Source organism: Microcaecilia unicolor, chromosome 4 (assembly GCF_901765095.1).
Source record: "Microcaecilia unicolor chromosome 4, aMicUni1.1, whole genome shotgun sequence".
NCBI lineage: Eukaryota > Metazoa > Chordata > Amphibia > Gymnophiona > Siphonopidae > Microcaecilia > Microcaecilia unicolor.
In genome coordinates, this window is record NC_044034.1 from 300,405,023 (window position 1) to 300,426,259 (window position 21,237).

The window sequence follows — 21,237 nt, forward strand, 5'->3', positions numbered from 1 at the left end:
GCTATGCAGCTCGCCGGCCTTCTTTTCCCACTGCAGCTTCTTGTGACTCTGGGCAAATCATTTAACCCTCCATTGCCCCTGGTACAAAATAAGCACCTGAATATATGTAAACCGCTTTGATTGTAGTTGCAAAAATCTCAGAAAGGCAGTATATCAAGTCCCATTTCCCTTTCCCTCATCTGCAGAAACCTTGAACAATTATGATTTTAGCCACGCCGGCTGACGTTTGGTCTTTTTTCCCCTTTTTCTAATACACAGAATATATTTGTCCTGTACCTCCAGGATGGTGTTTTTAAACAGCATCCACGCCTGATGCAAGTTTTTTACCCTGCAAGCTGCACCTTTCAGTCTTTTTTTCACCGTTTTTCTCATTTTGTCGTAATCACCTTTTCTAAAATTAAACGCTAGTGTATTTGATTTCCTAAGTTCACTTACTTCAATGCCAATATCAAAACTGATCATATTATGATCACTGTTATCAAGCAGCCCTCGCACCGTTACCCCCTGCACCAGATCATGAGCTCCAGTAATGACCGCGTCTAGTATTTTTCCTTCTCTTATGGGCTCCTGAACCAGCTGTTCCATGAAGCTGTCCTTGATTTCATCAAGAAATTTCACCTCCCTAGCATGTACCGGTTACATTAACCCAGTCTATATGTAGATAATTTAAATCACCCATTAATATTACATTACCATGAACAGGCCTGCTTTTCAGAGTAGTAGAAAACAGATTAAAAAAAGTAACACACAGTCCTGCACTAAAATTTATGTCCATAATGTTTAGAATACGGGCATATACATGCATATGTGTGCACTTTTATTTGAGTTTATGCCAATACGCTGTTGAAGCACTATTCTGTAATAATCCGTGAAACTTGCATAGCGCATACTGGCAAGGATTATGTACACAGGGGAGAGGCAATGGTGGGAACCAAACTTACACATGTAACACCTGCGTTTCGCTGCAGGCTACAACTTGGAAAACTCAATCTGTTCAGCAGCATCTTCACACTAGCTGTTCAAATTAGTCTGAGCACAGATCTACTTCAAGAGCTTTTGTTTTAATTTGGAAGCTAGAAGTTTCACTACATCCTATAGAAAGCTCCTGATGCTGGCCATATAGGCCGAAACAGACTCATGTCGAGTCTTGGCTGTGTTTGAATAAACTTTTTGTCCCTGTGAGCATCGTCTAGTCTTCATTCCTGTGTCACCTTTGCTGTGTGTGCTGTCTAAATTTTAGGCATGTGAATACCCCCTTAGGCTAAAGGAAGTAGGCACCTACATTCCTGTATAGAATAGACTCTTACAAGGTATCTAGTTATAGAACTGCCTCCATATGGCCCAATTTTCAACTGACACAGTGATAGAAAAGAGATAAATGCCAGCCGCAGTGTTTTAACTTTGACTATATGAGCAGTGTGGACACCATGCCACTAAACAGATCATTTTTAACCCGCCCTCATCATTCCCCTTATATGGATAGTATCGGGATACTCAGTTAAATATTTGGCTCACTATCAAAATACAGCAGCCAGGCTTAAATTTGAAAAAAAAAAAAAACACGTTTCGACAGTGCCAAACCACTCAGAGAAAAATTGCACTGGCTACCAATCAAAGAACGCATCACTTTCAAAATCTGCACAACTGTTCACAAAATTATTTACAACGAGGCACCGGGCTACATGACCGACCTCATTGACCTGCCAGCCAGAAACTCCACAAAATCTGCACGATCATATCTAAACCTCCACTACCCAAGCAGCAAAGGACTCAAATACAAATCCACCTATGCAACCAGCTTTTCCTACCTAAGTGCATACAACTATGGAACACATTGCCAAAAGCAGTAAAAACTATGCTCGACCACCTAAATTTTCAGAAAGCACTAAAGACAGACCTGTTCAGAAGAGCATACCCCACTGACCCGACATAAAAATACCGGTCACTTGAGACACAGTATAACCAAAGACTGCAACGGACATTACCTGACTCTTCTTTCCCCCTTTCCCTCTCTAAGTTCCCCCAACTGTTTCCTTCCATACATATACCTCATTATACCACAATATCATTTTGTATTCATTCGTACTATGTATTTGTTCAAACCGTAATCAGCTAACACCGTTAACAGTTATATGTAAGCCACATTGAGCCTGCAAAAGGTGGGAAAATGTGGGATACAAATGTAACAAATAATAATAATAATTTTATATTTAAATATTTTTATTAAAATATAAAATGAACAATATGCTGTGCAACTAACGAACCACTTGAACTATATGTTACAAAATGGACTCTTTCCGAAGGAGAAAGGAAACATTCTACTCACCCCCATACCTAAAGATGCAAAGAAAAGCGCTAATGAACTAACCAATTACAGGCCAGTAGCATCCATTCCCTTAATAACCAAACTAACGGAAGGGATGGTGACCAAACAACTCACAAACTATTTAAACAAATTCTCAATACTACACAACTCCCAGTCAGGATTTCGGACTAACCACAGCACTGAAACAGTACTAGTTACTCTTATGACTAAGTTCAAACAAATGATTGCAACTGGCAAGAACATACTACTTCTACAATTTGACATGTCTAGCGCCTTCGACATGGTTGATCATGGAATACTACTACATATCCTCGAGTACTTCGGAATTGGAGGCAACATTCTCAATTGGTTCAAGGGGTTCCTAACCACACGATCATATCAAGTGACATCTAATTCGACTACATCAGCCACATGGATACCTGAATGCGGAGTCCCACAGGGATCCCCCCTCTCACCGACCTTATTCAACTTAATAATGATACCCTTGGCCAAACTACTATCAAACCAAAACTTCAACCCATACATATATGCAGACGACGTGATGATCTACATCCCATTTAAACAAGATTTAAAGGAAATTTCCAATGACATCAACCAAAGTCTACATATCATGCATTCATGGGCGGATGCATTTCAGCTGAAACTCAATGCAGAAAAAACCCAATGCCTAATACTCACCTCTCAACATAACACGAACAAATTCACCACCATTAACACACCAAAATTGAATCTTCCAATCTCGGACACCTTAAAAATTCTTGGAGTCACCATTGATCGACACCTAACACTTGAGAACCACGGAAAAACACAATCAAGAAGATGTTCCACTCAATGTGGAAATTAAAAAGAGTAAGACCTTTCTTCCCAAGGACCGTCTTCCGAAATCTGGTACAATCAATGGTACTCAGTCATTTAGACTACTGCAATGCACTCTATGCTGGCTGCAAAGAACAAATAATCAAGAAACTTCAGACAGCCCAGAACACGGCAGCTAGACTCATATTCGGTAAAATAAAATATGAAAGTGCTAAACCCCTACGAGAAAAGCTACACTGGCTCCCTCTTAAAGAACGCATCACATTCAAAATATGTACCCTAGTCCACAAAATCATTCACGGAGATGCCCCAGCCTACATGTCAGACCTGATAGACTTACCACCCAGGAATGCTAAAATATCATCCCGCATATTCCTCAATCTTCATTTCCCCAACTGCAAAGGTCTAAAATACAAACTAACGCACGCGTCAACCTTTTCCTACTTGAGCACACAATTCTGGAACACGCTGCCGCCAGGGGCGTAGCTACGGGTGGGCCTGGATGGGCCCAGGCCCACCCAGTTTAGCGTCAGGCCCGCCCAGAAGCAGATCCTTGCTGTGACCGTCTCCCACCCCTGCCGCAGCGCTTCATTTAATGTTGTCGGCGCTGCTGTTAGTTTCCCACCCCCGCGGCGGCGCTTTACACTTTACCTGACGGCAACGCTACAGATGCAGCGCTGACATCCGACGTCCTGCTCCGGGCCTTCCACGCTGATGTAACTTCCTGTTACGGAGGCGGGACGCGGAAGGCCCCGGAGCAGGACGTCGGATGTCAGCACTGCATCTGTAGCGTTGCCGTCAGGTAAAGTGTAAAGCGCCGCCGCGGGGGTGGGAAACTGTAACAGCAGCGCCGACAACAACATTAAATGAAGCACTGCTGCAGGGATGGGAGAGGGTGAGGAAGTCAGTGGGGTGCTGCGTGCTGGCCCAGTAAGGGGAGGGAACAGAAGGGTGCTGGACTTGCAAGGGGCAGAGGGTTGGAGGGAAGGGAGAGAGATTTTGGGATTTGCAGAGGGGAGGTTGGAGGGAAGGGAGAGAGGTTTTTGGATTTGCAGAAGGGAGGTTGGAAGGAAGGAAGGGGAGAGGTTTTGGAATTTGCAGAAGGGAGGTTGGAGGGAAGGGAAGAGGTTTTGGATTTGCAGAGGGGAGGTTGGAGGGAAGGGAGATAAGTTTTGGGATTTGCAGAGGGGAGGTTGGAAGGAAGGAGAGAGGTTTTGGGATTTGCAAAGGGGAGGTTGGAAGGAAGGAGAGAGGTTTTGGGATTTGCAGAGGGGAGGTTGGAAGGAAGGGGAGAGGTTTTGGAATTTGCAGAGGGGAGGTTGGAGGGAAGGGAGAGAAGTTTTGGGATTTGCAGAGGGGAGGTTGGAAGGAAGGGGAGAGGTTTTGGGATTTGCAGAGGGGAGGTTGGAAGGAAGGGGATAGGTTTTGGAATTTGCAGAGGGGAGGTTGGAGGGAAGGGGATAGGTTTTGTAATTTGCAGAGGGGAGGTTGGAGGGAAGGGAGAGAAGTTTTGGGATTTGCAGAGGGGAGGTTGGAAGGAAGGGGAGAGGTTTTGGGATTTACAGAGGGGAGATTGGAAGGAAGGGGAGAGGTTTTGGAATTTGCAGAGGGGAGGTTGGAGGGAAGGGAGAGAAGTTTTGGGATTTGCAGAGGGGAGGTTGGAAGGAAGGGGAGAGGTTTTGGGATTTGCAGAGGGGAGGTTGGAAGGAAGGGGATAGGTTTTGGAATTTGCAGAGGGGAGGTTGGAGGGAAGGGAGAGAAGTTTTGGGATTTGCAGAGGGGAGGTTGGAAGGAAGGGGAGAGGTTTTGGGATTTGCAGAGGGGAGGTTGGAAGGAAGGGAAGAGGTTTTGGATTTGCAGAGGGGAGGTTGGAAGGAAGGAGAGAGAGAGGTTTTGGGATTTGCAGAGGGGAGGTTGGAAGGAAGGGGAGAGGTTTTGGATTTGCAGAGGGGAGGTTGGAGGGAAGGGGAGAGGTTTTGGATTTGCAGAGGGGAGGTTGGAGGGAAGGGAGAGGTTTTGGATATATAGGGGGGGTGGAAGGAAGGGGAGCGGTGCTGGATATGCAGGGGGGTGGAGGGAAAGGGAGAAGTGCTGGATATGCAGAGGGTTGAAGTGAAGGGGAGAGGTGCTGGACGTGTATGGGAGTTGGATGAAAGGGAAAGAGGTGCTGAACATGTAGGGGGGCTGGATGAAAGGGAGAGATGCTGGACATGTGTGTGTGGGGGGGGGGGGGCTGAAGGAGAGGTGCTGGATATGCAGATGATGATATGCAGAGGGAAGGGAGAGAGATGCAGGGAGAAAGAGCCAGATGCATAAGGGGAAGGAAAGAGAGGAAGAGAAGCTGGTTGGGGGTGGGATCAGAGAGGAGAGGGACACATTGGTGTGGAGGAGGGAGAAAGGGGACCTAGGGAAGTATACAGATACAGAAGGGAGATGATGGGCATTAGGTGGGAGCATGGGGACAGGGACACAAATGTGAGATGCTGTATGGGGATGGCACATGGGCACAGAGGGGTAATGCCTGACCAAGGGGGGTATACAATAGAGATAAAATGCTGGACACTGGAGAGGGGGGTATATGGACACGGGGGGGGGGGGGGGGAGATACCAGACAAGGGAGAGAATAGGAATGCAGAAGGGATATGCTGGGCATGGGGTGCATTGGTGCACAGAGGAATGATGATGGATGAGGGGATATGAACACAGGGGAGATACTGAACAAGGAAATATAGGAAAACAGAGATGGGAGATGGATGATGGACATGAAGAAAGAAGAAATGTCAAATAGGAGACCCTGGCAAGTGACTTAAGAGAAGACAGAGGGAAGCAGAAACCAGAGACTGGGACCAATATGATTTGAGAAAAAATGACCAGACAACAAAAAGGTATAAAAAATATTTTATTTTCAATGTTGTGAATATAATATGTTGGATTTGGAATGTACATCTTGCCAAAGTTGATGGTAAACATGGCTGGGGTCCAGGACAGAAATCTAGGAAAGGACCCCAAAGTCCATTACCAGGCTGCTCCTTCAGCTTCCAGCATGCAGGCTTTCTCTGGCCAAGGAACCAAGCACAATTGCCCTAGTTGCATCCCCTAACACCATCCCTGGCATGTGCCATCTTTATATTTTGCACAGGAGCAAGTGCCTTTCTTTCTTGTTTCTCTGGTGTTGTACTACATGCAAGGTCTAGTTTCTTGGGGTTTCCGTTTAATTTATATTTCTAGAGTTTGTGGTCACTTATTCTGTATTTGGCATTTGTGTCTTGTGTGTGTGACTGAGGTATTCTGTTAGCATGAGGTTTCCATGTAGCATTCTGTAGTAATTTGGCTTGTTCAGCTTTCCTGATAAATGTATTTGTATTTTAGGGCCCTACTATAATATTTAAGGCACTTCTTTTTCATAGGTAGGATCTTTGTTTTTGGAAGTTAGTGTTGGCATGGTAGATTTGCTCTAGGTTCTGAGTGACTTTTGTTTTATAGATTTTTTAAAGTTGATTTATAATATGTCTGTAATTGAGATTACACTAAAAAACAAAATTTCTTTATATGATGAGTTTTATGGAGAATTGTCCTTGCTGTGCTCTGTATCCATTGTTGGTGGACGGCCAGGAGGTTCTCTGGATGCAGAATGTGTTTGGCTTCAATACCATATATGTGTTGGAGGACCATGGCTCAGTGGGGCTGAATAGTGCAGTCTATTGTACTTCTCTTAGCTCTCAATTGGCCTGCAGCCACTGAAGCCTGCACTGCAACCCTCATTGAAGTTATGGGGAGTGGGGTAGGGACAGAGCATGGGTGCATCAGGTTTGCTGTTTTTTTTCTTTTTCAAAAAAGTTGGCAACTCTAGTGCCCACCCATCCAACCTGTTGGCCCACCCAAAAATTGCCTTCTGGCTACGCCACTGGCTGCCGCGCAACTTAAAAACAATCTATGAACTAACTAACTTCCGCAAACTATTGAAGACCCATCTCTTTAACAAGGCATACCACAAAGACCAACAAATGTGAACTCCTGCACATATATCCAGAATTGTCTCTAATATTTGCTTGTTATACTAATATCATGCTTTATCATTATCATGTTACCCAAGATCCTTCTGTTATACTAAATGTTTATTTCTTATATATCTCCACCATTCATGATGTATTGTAAGCCACATTGAGCCTGCAAAGAGGTGGGAAAATGTGGGATACAAATGCAATAAATAATAATAATAGTAACAGTGAGCAGGTATAATAACCCTCTTCACCACCACCCTCTACCCTTCCCCAACCCCAGCAATAGCTGATTTCTACTACCCCAAGGAATCCTAATCCACCCTGTTAAAATGTTCAGGGGTACAAAATACAACCCGTTCTGTATACCCTAGAGGGGAGAAATACGCCCTATGAAGCACTTGCCAGCTCTCCTGGCTTCCACAATTCTTCCTTCAATAGAAGATGTCTTCTTAGAAGATGTGCTGGTAGCAGAATGTACAGCATCCCCCATGCAAATTTTGCTAGTTGTGGCCAGCATGTTTGCTTGTTTTTCCAGAACATCAAAATATTGTTGTCTGCATCACTCAAACATAAATAATAGTAATATGTAATCATGTCCCTTTTCCCTGGGGAGGGGAAAACCCTTCAGCCCTAGGGTCTGGAATAAGAGAGACAATCAGACTTATATATAGGCACAACCTTTACAAAACTTTACATTGTTTTATTACTGTTTTATTCAAATTCTATTAACTTTGTATTTCAAATTACTATGTAAGCCGCATTGAGCCTGCATTATGTGGGGAAGCGCGGGGTACAAATGTAATAATAATAATAATAATAACAACCTGTGCAAATCTTTATTGGTATCTCACTAAGCCAATACAAAATAAATGTTCTCTCTGGAGCAGTTGTCACCCAGTAGCCAGACGCTCAGACTGAATAACAAAACTGCTCAGCAAAAACTTTCCTAGCCATCACATATATACTGTTGTAAGTTTTGTTTCTCCCAAACCACGTAATTTCTCCTAAACTAACTTATGGTCATATATGGATCTTCCTGTAATATTCTGTTATTTTTTATATGTATACATATATGTCAATTTCCTACATTGTATCATCCTCTCGTGTGCACATGCACACTTTGTGGCAATTGACTAATTCCTTATCAGTACAGCATGCTCATAGCGTGCAAATAACCCTGTAGCAAGCAAATAATAAATATTATAAGACACCTGGTGTCCTTCTATCTGACAAGAACAACTCCTTTGTTGGAGGATCCTCAGTCTTTCATTACCACCAAGGTTATATCCAACTAGTATAAAAGGCCGGTTTCAGAAAGAAATGAAACTACTACTACTACTACTATTTAGCATTTCTATAGCGCTACAAGGCGTACGCAGCGCTGCACAAACATAGAAGAAAGACAGTCCCTGCTCAAAGAGCTTACAATCTAATAGACAAGAAACGGGCGCTAGCCAGGTTTTCCTCGTAGTGTGTACGTTTGAGAGAGTGTGTCTGTGAGAGTGACTGTGTGAGAGAGAGAGAGTGTGTGTGCGATTGTGTGTCACAGAGAGTTTGAGACTGCGTCGGTGTTGGCTGTTTGTAAGAGTGCAGTTTTTTTTATTGTTTACTGTGTTTTTTTGTTGGGGGAGGGGTGGTGGAATGAGTGTGTGTGTGAGAAAGTGATAGAGGTGGGGTCAAAGTTGGGGGGGGGGGGTGTCAGTGATTGTGTGAGAGAGAGTGAGTGTGCATGTACTGATGTCCTGCATCAGTGTGTGTGTGAAATGGACAGGGGGGTGGAGGGAATTTTGATCTTGTATCAGTGTGTGTGCGTGACAGGGTTAATGGTTCTTTAGTGGGAGGGGTGCGGGCTGGGGGGGGGTTGTGTGTTTGTAAGAGTGCAGTGTTTTGTTTTAAGGTTTGCGTTTGTTTTTTTTTGTTTCAGTGGCAGGGGTGCTGGAATGAATGTGTGTGTGTGAGAGTGATGGGGGGGGGCTAGTGTTGCTGGGGTGGTGGGGTGTTAATGATTGAGTGGGGTGGTCGTGGTCTTGGAGGGGGCTCAGCGTGGCTGCATTATTTTTTTTGTTTGGCAAGAGCAGGTGTGTGTTTTGTTCTTTCGTTTGCTATTGTTTTGGGTGTAGTTTTGAGTGTGCCTACTGGCAGGAAGGTCCGCTGAACCCATATAATAGGGTCGTACCTTGTTCTTGTGTTATGAATGTAAGCTCCTTGAGGCCAGTCCATGTCATGTTTTCTTCAACGTCGTTGGCAGTAATCCAGGAGTTTGCGGAGGGAGAGCGAGTATTCGTCAGGTTGCTGGGTGAGTGACGGAAAGAGTGGGTGGAGGGGCGTGTCCTGTTGTTGTCTTGCGCATAAGGGGGCGGAGCAAAGGCAGAGTCGGAGTAGCAGTGTTTCGCGGTTTGTTTGCTCTTGTCTTGTTTTGAGTGTGGCTACTGGTAGGAAGCTCCGCCTACTGGCCTCAACCCATGTATTAGGCTCGTACCTTCTTCTTTTGTTATGAATGTGACCTCGTTGGGGCCACTCCGTCTCCTGTTTTCTTGAACGTCGTTGGCAGTAATCCAGGAGTTGCGGGAGGGACAGCGAGTATTCGTCAGGTTGGTGGGTGAGTGAGGCAAAGAGTGGGTGGAGGGGCGTGTGTTGTTGTGTTGCGCATAAGGGGGCGGAGCAAAGGCGGAGGCGGAGTAGCAGTGTTTTGCGCTTTGTTTGAGAATAAACACACTTGAGGGCAGGTCTTGTGAACGGAAGAGGGTGGCTTGGTTTGGGTGTCGTGGTGCACATCTGCTGCTGGATGTTCCTCCTGTTGTTAGCCATTTGTGTGTGTCGCATAAGGGGGCGGAGCAAAGTCGGAGTAGCAGTGTTTCGTGCTTTGTTTACGGAAGAGGGTCGCTTGCTTTCGGTGTCGTGGTGCACATGGATGCTCCTGTGTTGTTGCCATTTGTGTGTGTTCCGCCCTGGACGTCATGACGTTTGACGCGAGGGTGGAGCAGACACTCATGGGCACACCGGATATCTAGACCGCCTCAAACTTCCAGCTGGAGGCTTCATTAGAACATTGGAGGTGCCTTTTATATAGAGAGATTATATCTGCCATATATGGACTGCATAGCCTCAGTTCCTCCTGTCACCTTGACATGTAACATGTACTTTCCATTTCCTGAGAAAGCACTGTAACTTACATGCAGCTGCAGGAATAAACTAAAAATATGCTGAAGACAGCAAACTAGGAAATCTGAGGGCTAGCTGGGCCATATTACAGGCCTAGTATTGGAAGGAATATACACAGACCAGTTCATTAACAGGCTTCAAAGCAGAAAATTACATAGGAACAAAGTTTGTCCCCGTCCTTGTGGGCTCTGTCCCCACCCCTTCCCCATGGGCTCTGTCCCCGCCCCGTCCCCGCAAGCTCTGTCCCCGTCCCTGCGGTTATTGCTGGTCCCCGTTCCCGTGTCATTCTCTAGTTCTCAACCCAGTCCTTAGGACACACCAAGCTAGTCTGGTTTTCAAGGTACTTACAACAAATATGTATGAGATAAATTTGCATGCACAGTCTCCATTGTATACAAATCTATCTCATGCATATTCATTGTGCATATGCTGAAAACCTGACTGTCTTTATGTGTCCGGAGGACTGAGTTGAGTGGCAGGGGAAAGGGAGGGGGGGGGGGGAGATGCTAGATGTAGGGCCAGGGTTAAGGAAGGAAAGATACTGGAGGTAGATGAAAAAGGGTTGCTGGCTACCTGGGGGAGGTGATTAGAGAGGAGAAAGAAAGATGCTGGCTATGGGGGAGGGGGGAAGGAGAGGTGCTGATCCATGAGGGAAGTGGGTAAGGGCCTTGAGCCACTCCTTGGGGTGAGGATTTCTGTTTCAGTGCTACTATCACTGTTCACATGGCCAATGGGAAGATGCTGGATGGTTGAACTAGGACTGACAGACAGCCAAGCATTAAAATACCTGCGTATATTTCCAGAACACAGTACTGCAAATACTTTTTTTGTTTAAGGAAGGCCGGCGAGGTGCATGCTGAGCAGCCGCACATAACATGGCGGCTGCCACTCGGCAGCCCCTGGTCCAAGCTTCCCTTCTCTTCTGGCTTCCCCACCGGTCGGGGTGATATCAAAGGGCATCCTGCCCGCCACTGGGGGGAGGCCGGAAGAAGGCGGGGCCTCAGCTCAGCAGCCCATGCACGGCATAAAAGGCTGCCAAAGAGACAGGCGAGTCTCTTCTTTGGCAGCGAGCAGCACAGGAGTTTCCCGCCCTCTCTCCCTGCGCACTTTCCGGGGTGGGTGCAGGTTTCTCCTTTAAACTGTACATATCCTGATCCAGAATACTAATGTGTTTAACTCACACTGGGAATGTAACAGGGAGGGGGGGAATAGAGATTGGGGGAGGGGGGGAAGGGAAAGGGGAGAAAAATTGAAAACCCTGTTGATGGCACTTGATATTCCATTTGTACCACTGTTTGGTGTAACCGTGCAACACTGTGTTTGGAGTTATTTGGTTGTGTAAATAAGGATGATCCATCAATAAAAATGTTGAAACATAAACTGTACATAGTCTGGTGTTCCCAACTGCAAGCAATACACCGCTACGTAATTCCCACTGTATGTTAGAGTAGGCAATGCGATATGTCACTACGCTACTATGCAAATGTTTTGTGGTTTGTTTTGTTGTCAAGTACTGTTATGTCGTGATACCTACTGTTGATTGCTTTATTTGATAAAACCTTGCCTTATTATGTTTCTACAGACATGTTGCTTATTTGATTTGTTAAATCCCACTGTTGATTGCTTTTATTTGCTAAAACTTTGCGTTACTATGCTTCTACAGACATTGTTCTTGATTTCACTTGTTAAATCCTTGTGTTACTATGCTACTATATGCATTGTGTTGTTTTAGGGCTGCAGGGGGGGGGGGTACTCCAAAGGAACTTCTTATTATGGGTCTCCTTCTAGGCTTGTTATGCATTCTTCTTGTACATTGTCACAACATGGTGGAGGCACCCGAGCATGGGAATTCTTGTAGGTGCGGGAACAACAGGCGAAAGGAAGCTCGGTCGCTTCAGGCGAGCGACAGGAACACGCACTGGGGACAGGTCTAATCACCTCGATGGCTATACACGGCAGGTGAAATACTGGTCTGGGGTGCAGTCCCAAGCAGATGGATGCTTGGTCACGCTGGGGGCGGAGTCATGGCTGGCCGCCACGGAGATGCAGGCTCCCTAGCTGGAAAAGGCATGGCCGGGAGCTGAAGCATTTGCAACGCCAAAACCAAAAGCTCGGGTGCTTCCTAGGGATTGTTTTAATGTGTTTCAATAAAGCTGTGGCCAAATTTTTCCAAAAAGAAATGTGTTTCTTGCCTGATTTGTATGTGCTGTAAGTGTAAGGCGAGAAAAGGGGGCGAGAGGGTGCTCCCTGCAAATGTTAATATTGCTGAATTTTTTTGCCATGCATTTTTTATTTTTTGGGACATAATTCCCTGAAGTGTATTACAGTGTGCATAATGCCATCAGTAACAGAGGTAATGGGAGAGGTAGATGGTAGACAGTGAACCCTGCTGTGTTCAAAAGTGCCTCTACAGTCCTTTTTTCTTCTGCTTTGTTAAAAGTGGTGCTTGTACAGGGGGAACAGTGTTCCCTCTAAGCTGTGCTGTACATCCAGTAGCTGAGTAAAATTCAGAGTAGCTATAAACAGTACAGGCGAAAAGGAGGGAAAGCATGCAAACCATGGCTCATGGAATTCTTTCCAGCCTCCCTGTGAGTGTTCATGCATGTGTGTTTGAGTTATCTGTAAGAAGTGATCACAATGTAATGTAATGGAAAATGGTCATTTCAACTTCGTCCTTAGAGGGAACATTGCTCCAACTTTTCCCCATCTTCCTCCCCCCCCCGCAACGAGTTTAGTAACTTACCTCCCTCCTCCAGGGCAGCAATACTCCAACCGGCATGCACCAAAAGCATTGAGGCTGGCAGGCGTGGGGACTTGAGCATCTGTGCATGCCCAACACCTACCAGCTTCTGCCACTTCTGAAATAGGAAATATGAATGGGGAGGGAGCAGGCCTTGAGCATGCACAGATGCTCAATGCCCCACACCCACTGGCCTCTATTCTTTTGCTGCTGTGCCAGTTGGAGTATCATCATGCTGGGAAGGGAAGTAAGGCACTAAACATTTCACAGGGGGGGTGAGGAGGTGGAGAGAAATGCTGGAGACTGTGGGCCAGGGGTAAGGGGAGGAAGGAAATGCTGGGCACCATGATGGAGGGTTTAAAGGTAGAGAAGGATGCTGGATGCCTTGGGAGGGGGGAGACTATGGGATGGTAGGTAAGATGAGATGCTGGAGTTGGGTGCAGAGCATGGATGGGGTTGGGAGCTTGCCCCCCCCCCCAAACAGAAAGGCATTCCACTGCCCCTGAGTAAGGACAAGCAGGAAATCCAATACGCTAGCATTTAACTTTCAAAAAGGAAACTATGATAAAACTAGTAAAAATGGCCCGTTTCTAAGACCAATGAAACGGGCGCTAGCAAGGTTTTCTTCGTGTGTGTGTGAGAGACAGAGTGAATGTGCGATTGTGTTTGCCATAGAGTGAGGCTGTGTGTGTGAGAATGAGAGAGTGTGTGTGTGTGTGTGTGTGTGTGTTAGAGGGAGTGTGTGTGGCAGGTGCCCCCCTCTGTCTCCTGCCCTCTTTCCTTCTCCCCTCTGTATTATTTCCCCTGTCCTTTCCCCTTTTCTTTTTTTCTGCCCTCTCCCTCCTCTTCCCTGCTTCAGGGTCCTGTGTCCCCCTCCCTCCGACTTTTAGGGTCGGGACTCATAGCCCTCCCTCCCAGTGTGTTGTTGAAGCTGGCTCCCTCCCTCCCACTGTGTTGTTGAAGCTGGCTCCCTCCCTCCCACTGTGTTGTTGTAGCTGGCTCCCTCCCTCCCACTGCCATGATGAAGCTGGGTGGCTGGCTGGGCTGGTTCGTTCGTTCGCTCGCTCCCTCCCTCCGACGTTCAGGCTGCCTGCTTGCGTGCCTGCCTGCCTCCCTCTTACATTTTGGTCGTGTCTCTCCCTTCCTGTGACGGTCAGTGTGGCTGTCTCTGTCCCTCGCTCTCTTTCTTGGTTGTCGTTTGCGTTCGCGTTGCGTGTGACGTCATTGTGTGTGGTATGGGAGGGAGCAGGTGTGCTTTTTTGTTTCATAGAGTGTATGTGCTCCGCCGTCTACGACATCACGTTGTGACGCGAGGGCGGGGCAGGCACTCATGGTGGAAAACTGATCTACACCATGACCAAGAACTTGGAATGCTAGGAAACTTGGCCTCATAGAACGTTGGAGGTGCGTTTTATATAGATAAGGAGAATGGTTAAAAAAAAAAAGGGGACTCCTCCGAAGGGACACCATCTTGCAAGTGGTGGAGGGGCTTCCGTGTTTCAGTGACTCAGAGGGCTATGCTGTAGGGTTACCCATATCAGACAGGCCTCTGAGGAGAAACCAGACAAAGAGTGTCCCAACCTGGAGGATCCAAGATGGCGTTGAGGCAGGACGTACGCTAGTTGAGTTCCCGTTTTACACCAGAATGCCTGAAGAAGAGGACGCGCTCCCCAAAGAATGGGGAAAAGGCAAAGCCGTGGTGCTGTCCTCCTCGAACACGGCTGGGGTTTCCACCACTTCTCAGTCTATTTTGGAGAGATTCAGGGTCATAACGTCGGGGATATCGGTTCTTGTTTCGGGGAACAGCAAGGCTTTATTGCCGAATCTCAGTGGAGGGAGTGACTTTGAGTCCCCCTGTTGGCACAACCCCTCCAAGACCCGGAAATAGTAATGCTTCGCTATGGAGGTCAATAATGGAAACGCCCGATGTGGGTTAGGATTTTCACGTGACCCGAGGTCCTGGTGCAGCATTGACTCCAGATAATAAACCAACTGGGGGATTGGAGAGTGAGCTCTTCCCCCCGAAGATATCTGGAGCGGTTTCTGTGGAGAAATTGGACTTGGTGAAGCCAATAATGTCATAAAGGACGTACTATAGGAACTGCAGCAGAATGTGAATAACTGTCTTCTTCAGATGTTTAAAATTTTTCACTATGTGAGTTAAAGAATTTATATTAATACTTATCTAACAAAGTGGAAGTCCAAGATATAAAAATAGAGACTTTGATTATGGAAATGGCTTCTCTATGAAAATTAGATAATTTGGTAATGAAGAATAGTTATCTTTCTTGTAAAAATTGGAATTTCTGGAGAACCAATTAAGGGAAAATAACTTGAGAATGATAAATTTACCTATAATATCCTATATATCAGCTACTGAATTCTTGAAGAAATATTTCTCTGATACTTTGCTAATACCTTCTGATAGCCACCTTTTGGTGACTAAAATTATATTTCCTTTAAAATCTTCTTTATCAGAGAAAAGAGATGTAAGTTTAACTGACATTTTGGAAAATTCAGAAGTTATACATAGAGTTATATTATTAGTGACTTTCGTCTTTGATTAGATAGGAACAACGTTTTGAAATTGTATTTCTGATACATGGTTGATAGTTTTTTTGGGTTTAAAGATGAATATATTTTCTGACACATCAAGGGAACCGCAGACTGGGAGGTGTGAAGTCTTGGCTTTTAAGCCAGGAATCATTGCCCCACGATTCCTAGCACGATTCCCTTGTAAGTGTTTTATTTTCCTTATTATTTATTTGTTTGAACCTAAGAAATTATAAGAGTTTGTGGAAACAGATGAAGAATCCTCTGCAGCAACTTCCTTCAGTTACCACTGTACCGGCTTCAATAACCGATTAACCTTCCTCCCTCAGAAAATGTGAAGTGTAAGATTAACCATTTTGAGTTTTTCTTATTTTCTTTAAGATTGTTTTCCTGATCTTGGATCTTCCAATTGTGGGCAATTATGTAAATATATATTGTTGAGAGAAAATGTTTTCCTTTTTATATTAATTTCTTTATTTCCTTACATTTATGTGATAAATGTGAATGTAATTAAGTAAAATGATAAATAAATAAAAAAAAAAGGGAGGAACAGCTACAAAGGTCAAAAATTTACATCAGGTGTGAATACTGTTCAAAAATAACACAACACTAATATAGCTAAGGCTCAGTGTGCAGCAGCAGCTAAGAAAGCAAATAGAATGTTATGTATTATTAGGAAAGGAATGGAAAACAAAAATGAGGATGTTACAATGCCTTTGTATCACTCCATGGTGCGACCGCACCTCGAATCTTGTGTTCAATTCTGGTCACTGTATCTCAAAAAAGATGTGGAGGGGCATAATCGAACAGGGCGCCCAAGTTTTCCTGAGGGTGTCCTCGCAGGATGTCCCGGCGAAGGGGGCGGGGAACCACGTATTATTGAAACAAGATGGGTGGCCATCTTTTGTTTCGATAATACGGTCAGGGACGCCCAAATCTCAACATTTAGGTCGACCTTAGAGAGGGTCGATATAAATGTTGAGATGGTTGACCTTAGAGATGGTCGTCCCCGGTTTTCGGCGATAATGGAAACCGAGGACGCCCATCTCAAAAACGACCAAATCCAACTTATTTGGTCATGGGAGGAGCCAGCATTCGTAGTGCACTGGTACGCTGACATGCCAGGTGTTAATTATGTTCAATGGAAAATAAATTTGTTGGCTTATGCTGCTTGCTATGTGAATATTCCATCACTGTTTAATTATTGCTACCAAATATTACATATTAAGGCCATTTGCTTTAAACATTGTTTTAATTCATTTATCCAGTCCTCACATGCACATGGTTTTGCTTTTTAAACCCAAAGGTGAATCCTAAGGGTGGTGGAACAATGATGTATAAACTGTGTTGTTTCTGACTTTACTTGTTTTGGAATGCTTTGGGTCCTACTGATTTGTGCATCTGCTGTCTGGAATTTTGGAAGAAGGAAATAAGAAAATAAAAATTAAGTTTTGGATGTACTCTGAAGAAGTTGTTGTTTACTTTTGAGATGTGTGTATAGATGCCTGTTCTAGTGTATGCATGTGATAATATTTGAATAACTATACTTTTGGCTATGCTTTCTGAACATGCGGCATCATTAAAGGACAAACTTTTAAATGCCCATTTGGGTATATATGCTAATCTCAACTTTGTTAAATGTTTCAGACATATCCATATTTGCTCCCATGATAACTGAATTTGATTATTCTGTCTCACTGTATTTTCAAATGTAAGCCACATTGAACCTGACTTTGCTTGGGATAATCTGTGATATACATGTTTTGTTTTTTTAATCCTTTATCCTCCACATTTTAAGACACTGCCTATCCAGCCGGATGGTGATGGCACAAGGAAAGCAAGTTTGGTCCAGTGAAGACTAACTCAAAATAACCTGTTCTTTAGCTGGGCACTATTTATTTATTTATTTAATTTATTAGGATTTATTTACCGCCTTTTTGAAGGAATTCCCTCAAGGCGGTGTACAGTAAGAATAGATCAAACATGAGCAGTAGGCAATTGTAAATTATTCGAACAATACAAAGTATGGCATGGTATATAAGCCCACCTCTTCAATGCTGCATTCGGCACCTAACTCTTACCTTTCAGGAACTCCAGACTGCCCAATTTGACTGCCCCTATCAGTCTGACTGCTCACGCGTCTTTTAGATTGTAAGCTCTTTGAGCAGGGATTGTCCTTCTATGTTAAATTGTACAGCGCTGCGTAACCCTAGTAGCGCTTTAGAAATGTTAAGTAGTAGTAGTAGTAGTAGTATACTACTTGCAATGACAATATGTACTAGAACATTATAATTGATAGTGAGGGGTAAGGCAAAATAACATATAGATGAGTAAGAAAGTAGGAAGAATTATAAAGTAATGTGATTAATTTGAAGAAAGTTGCATGTGAGGTCAGAGAGATGGTTAAATATTATCTCAGCTAGGGTAGTGGTGGATAAACATGTCCCGCTGCAGTATGTGCAGCCTGAGTCAATCCTTGTGTGTGTGAGTGACACCAACAAGTTAGTTACTTCTTTCATTAAAGGCTTGGTTGAAGAGCCAAGCTTTCACCTGCTTCTTGAAGTAGAGGTAGTCTTGTGTTAAGCGGAGCCTTTCAGGCAATGCATTCCAGAGTGTGGGGGCTACTCCAGAGAAGGCTTGTTTGTGGGTATCACATCATGTAATGTCTTTTGGAGAGGGTGTAGTTAGTGAAAGTCCTTGGGAGGACCTTAGTGTCCTTGGCGGTGTATGGAGGATCATCCTATTCTTCAGATACTCGGGGCCATTTCCTTTCAGGGCCTTGAAGATCTGACAGAGTTTTAAATTTAGCCCTGTATTGTACTGGTAGCTAATGAAGTTTTTGCAAAAATGGTGTGATGTGGTCATGTCGCTTGCAACCTTCTATGAGTCTTGCTGCTGCATTCTGAATCAACTGGAGCTGGTGCAGGCCCTTTGTAGTCAGACAATTGTATAGTGCATTGCAGTAATCCAGTCTTGATGTTACCATGGCATGCACAACTGGGATAAGATTTACCTTCTCGATGTATGGAGAGAGGCAGCATAGCTGTCGCAAATAGTAGAAGCAGCTCTTGAAGGTTGCTTGGATTTGGGGAATCAGAGTAAGTGTTGAATCTAACTGTATTCCAAGGTTCATGACTTGTGATTTGAGGGGGAGTTCATACTTCCCAAAAGGGAACTATTACCATATTACCAGTATTACTATATTGAAAATGCGACCACACCATGCCTCTGTGGTTATGTTCCACTAATAAGTTAAACGATTAACTGGCTTTCTTGAAGGATTATATAAACTTTGGATGCAAATATACACTTATTTATTCAATTTCACAGTTCCTCATGTATAGCCACAAAACAACCTTTTAGGGTGGATAGTATCACAATGAGCTCCTTTTATTATTGACAAGATACAGGTAAAGAGTTTTCAGTTTTGGCACAGTATAAGTCATCACAAGAACAAAATGTAAGATAACCAATGGACTGCATTATGGGCTCATAGCCCATTTAGTTATGTTTAAACAAAAGAGATCTGCATGAAACAAAATATTTATTTTTTTATTTTTACTTATAAAACCGTTTGCCCCGAAACATGTTCAAAAACAGAATAATCCATTTGTGTATCTAAAATGTCAACGTCTGCAAAACAGATGAATATGTGATTCCATGTGCCCCAATGAAAGGAGAGTTTAATTCTACTTCCATTTAATTTCAATATATTCCATCATCTTTGTAACACCAGGCTTCCCAAGGCAGATTACAACAACAGTTAAGATGAACCCATCAGAAACCAGGATATGAAATTTGGCCATCTGTATTGTATACAATAGTGTAGAAAAATGAGCACAAAACACAGTTTATAATTGCTGTTTCTATCAGCTACAATAATGTTTGAAGCTGTTTTAGTGATATTCAATTGTTATTTCATGATGTTTACATCTACATATGGGAAGCTTTCAAATAAATAAAAAAGCTGTCCAACAAGTTTTAAAAAATCTTTTCTCCTCCACCTTTTGCCTATCCAACTGGCACAGCTTTAGACTTGTTACAGATGGACCACACATACACAGGTCCCTTATTTCTAACAGTCTTTTGCTATTGTTTTGGGTATACTAAAACCGCGGCAAGCTTCGCCTATTGGCTTCAGTTCAAATAATGGACTAGATACTATTTGACTCCTATATATACATATATGCATCATCACCCGTATCTACCCGGACTAGCTAACACATTAAACGCTCTCATCTCATGTAAACATCACCTGATACGTTTTTCTTAGGTTTCCAGTCCACTCGGTACTTCCCTAAATCTGCCACAGTCCTCTTGCACTACACAATGAATCACTTCATCGCTGTTCTCGGAGAGAAAACTTCTCAAGCCACAACTCTTAAACTGGAAAAGCATGAGAAAACGTTTCTGCAGCACATTCTTTGGTGCGCATCTGGCGCTGCTTCGGCAGCTTTGACAAGTGGAAGTATATAATCGTTTTTTAGTTCCCCTACCTAACTACTACTGCTTAACATTTCTAGAGCGCTACTAGGGTTACGCAGCGCTGTACAAATTAACGAATAAGGACGGTCCCTGCTCTGAAGAGCTTACAATCTAACGGAGGTTTGCTGCTAACTTGTGGAAAGCCCGTGACATTAATGTTTTGGTAAGTTACAGATGAATAACTAGTAGTTTCGGCTGCTTCACCACATGATTCTCCTCTCCCCCCACCCCTCGTCACTGGCAGCACGGAAAGAATCAACAGACAGAGAACTAAGGCAGGAAATAGAAAAAAAAGGGACGGTGTAAAAGCCACAATAATGTCTAGTGCTAACAATCAACAGAGAAAACAAAAAAAAAATTCGGCGAATAGATGTAAAACGTCCGTATCTAAACGACTGCCAAAAAAATGAACTTTTAAAAGTTTTTTGATCGAATCCGGAAAGATCCCGCTTTTTACCCTTTAGTGGGTTCTACATTCAGGTACTCTGGATGTTTCTTTGTCTCAGGAGGGCTCACAGTCTAAGTTTGTACCGGAGGCAATTGGGGGGGGGGGGGGGGAGTTAAGTGACTTGCCCAAGATCATACGGCGTAGTGGGATTTGAACCAGCCACCTCTGGAGTACAAGACCGATGCGGTGCTCTAACCACTAGGCCACTCCTCCACCCACACGCCATTTAAAAAGACGTTGAGATCAGTGAGCGAAAGTTCCAACCGCCCAGAGCCAGATTGCGTCCCAAGACTCCCAGTCCCAACCAACGGCAAATTTTCGCGTGGCCGATAGCAGAACACAGACCGCAGCAGTCCCACTCACAACGATAGTACGACAGAAGACTAATCTCCAGTTACTTAATCACAGACTTGGTGGCACTGTGATAGGTGCTTCGCAATTTCTCCAGGGAGTAGGCGTTCGGCGATATTCGTTTTATATAGTGTTATCAGTAGCCAGAAATTAACTAAATAAAACATCTGAATGTAATATTGGTGCCACTGTCACAACCTAGGTCGGGGAATGCGTAAGCCGCAGGTTCCGCTGCTTACAGGGCTGTGCCTGGCGATGTTAGTGACTAGTATGCTTTCCAGTACAGGTGAGGTTTTCTCTGGTTTGTGCAGGGCTGTACATGACTGCATAATATACCGGTTATATTACCAGACAG

At 44.2% G+C, this 21,237-nt stretch overlaps 1 long non-coding RNA gene across 1 annotated transcript; it reads right to left on the bottom strand.

Moving 5' to 3' along the window:
- Nucleotides 1-1,218: 1,218 nt before the first annotated feature.
- Nucleotides 1,219-19,587, bottom strand: LOC115469299. The gene is made up of 4 exons (XR_003941985.1): nt 19,575-19,587; nt 15,227-15,230; nt 11,451-11,455; nt 1,219-1,514 (listed from the first exon to the last, which is right to left on the bottom strand). It is a non-coding gene; the product is annotated as an uncharacterized LOC115469299 (long non-coding RNA).
- Between the last annotated feature and the right edge of the window lie 1,650 nt (nt 19,588-21,237).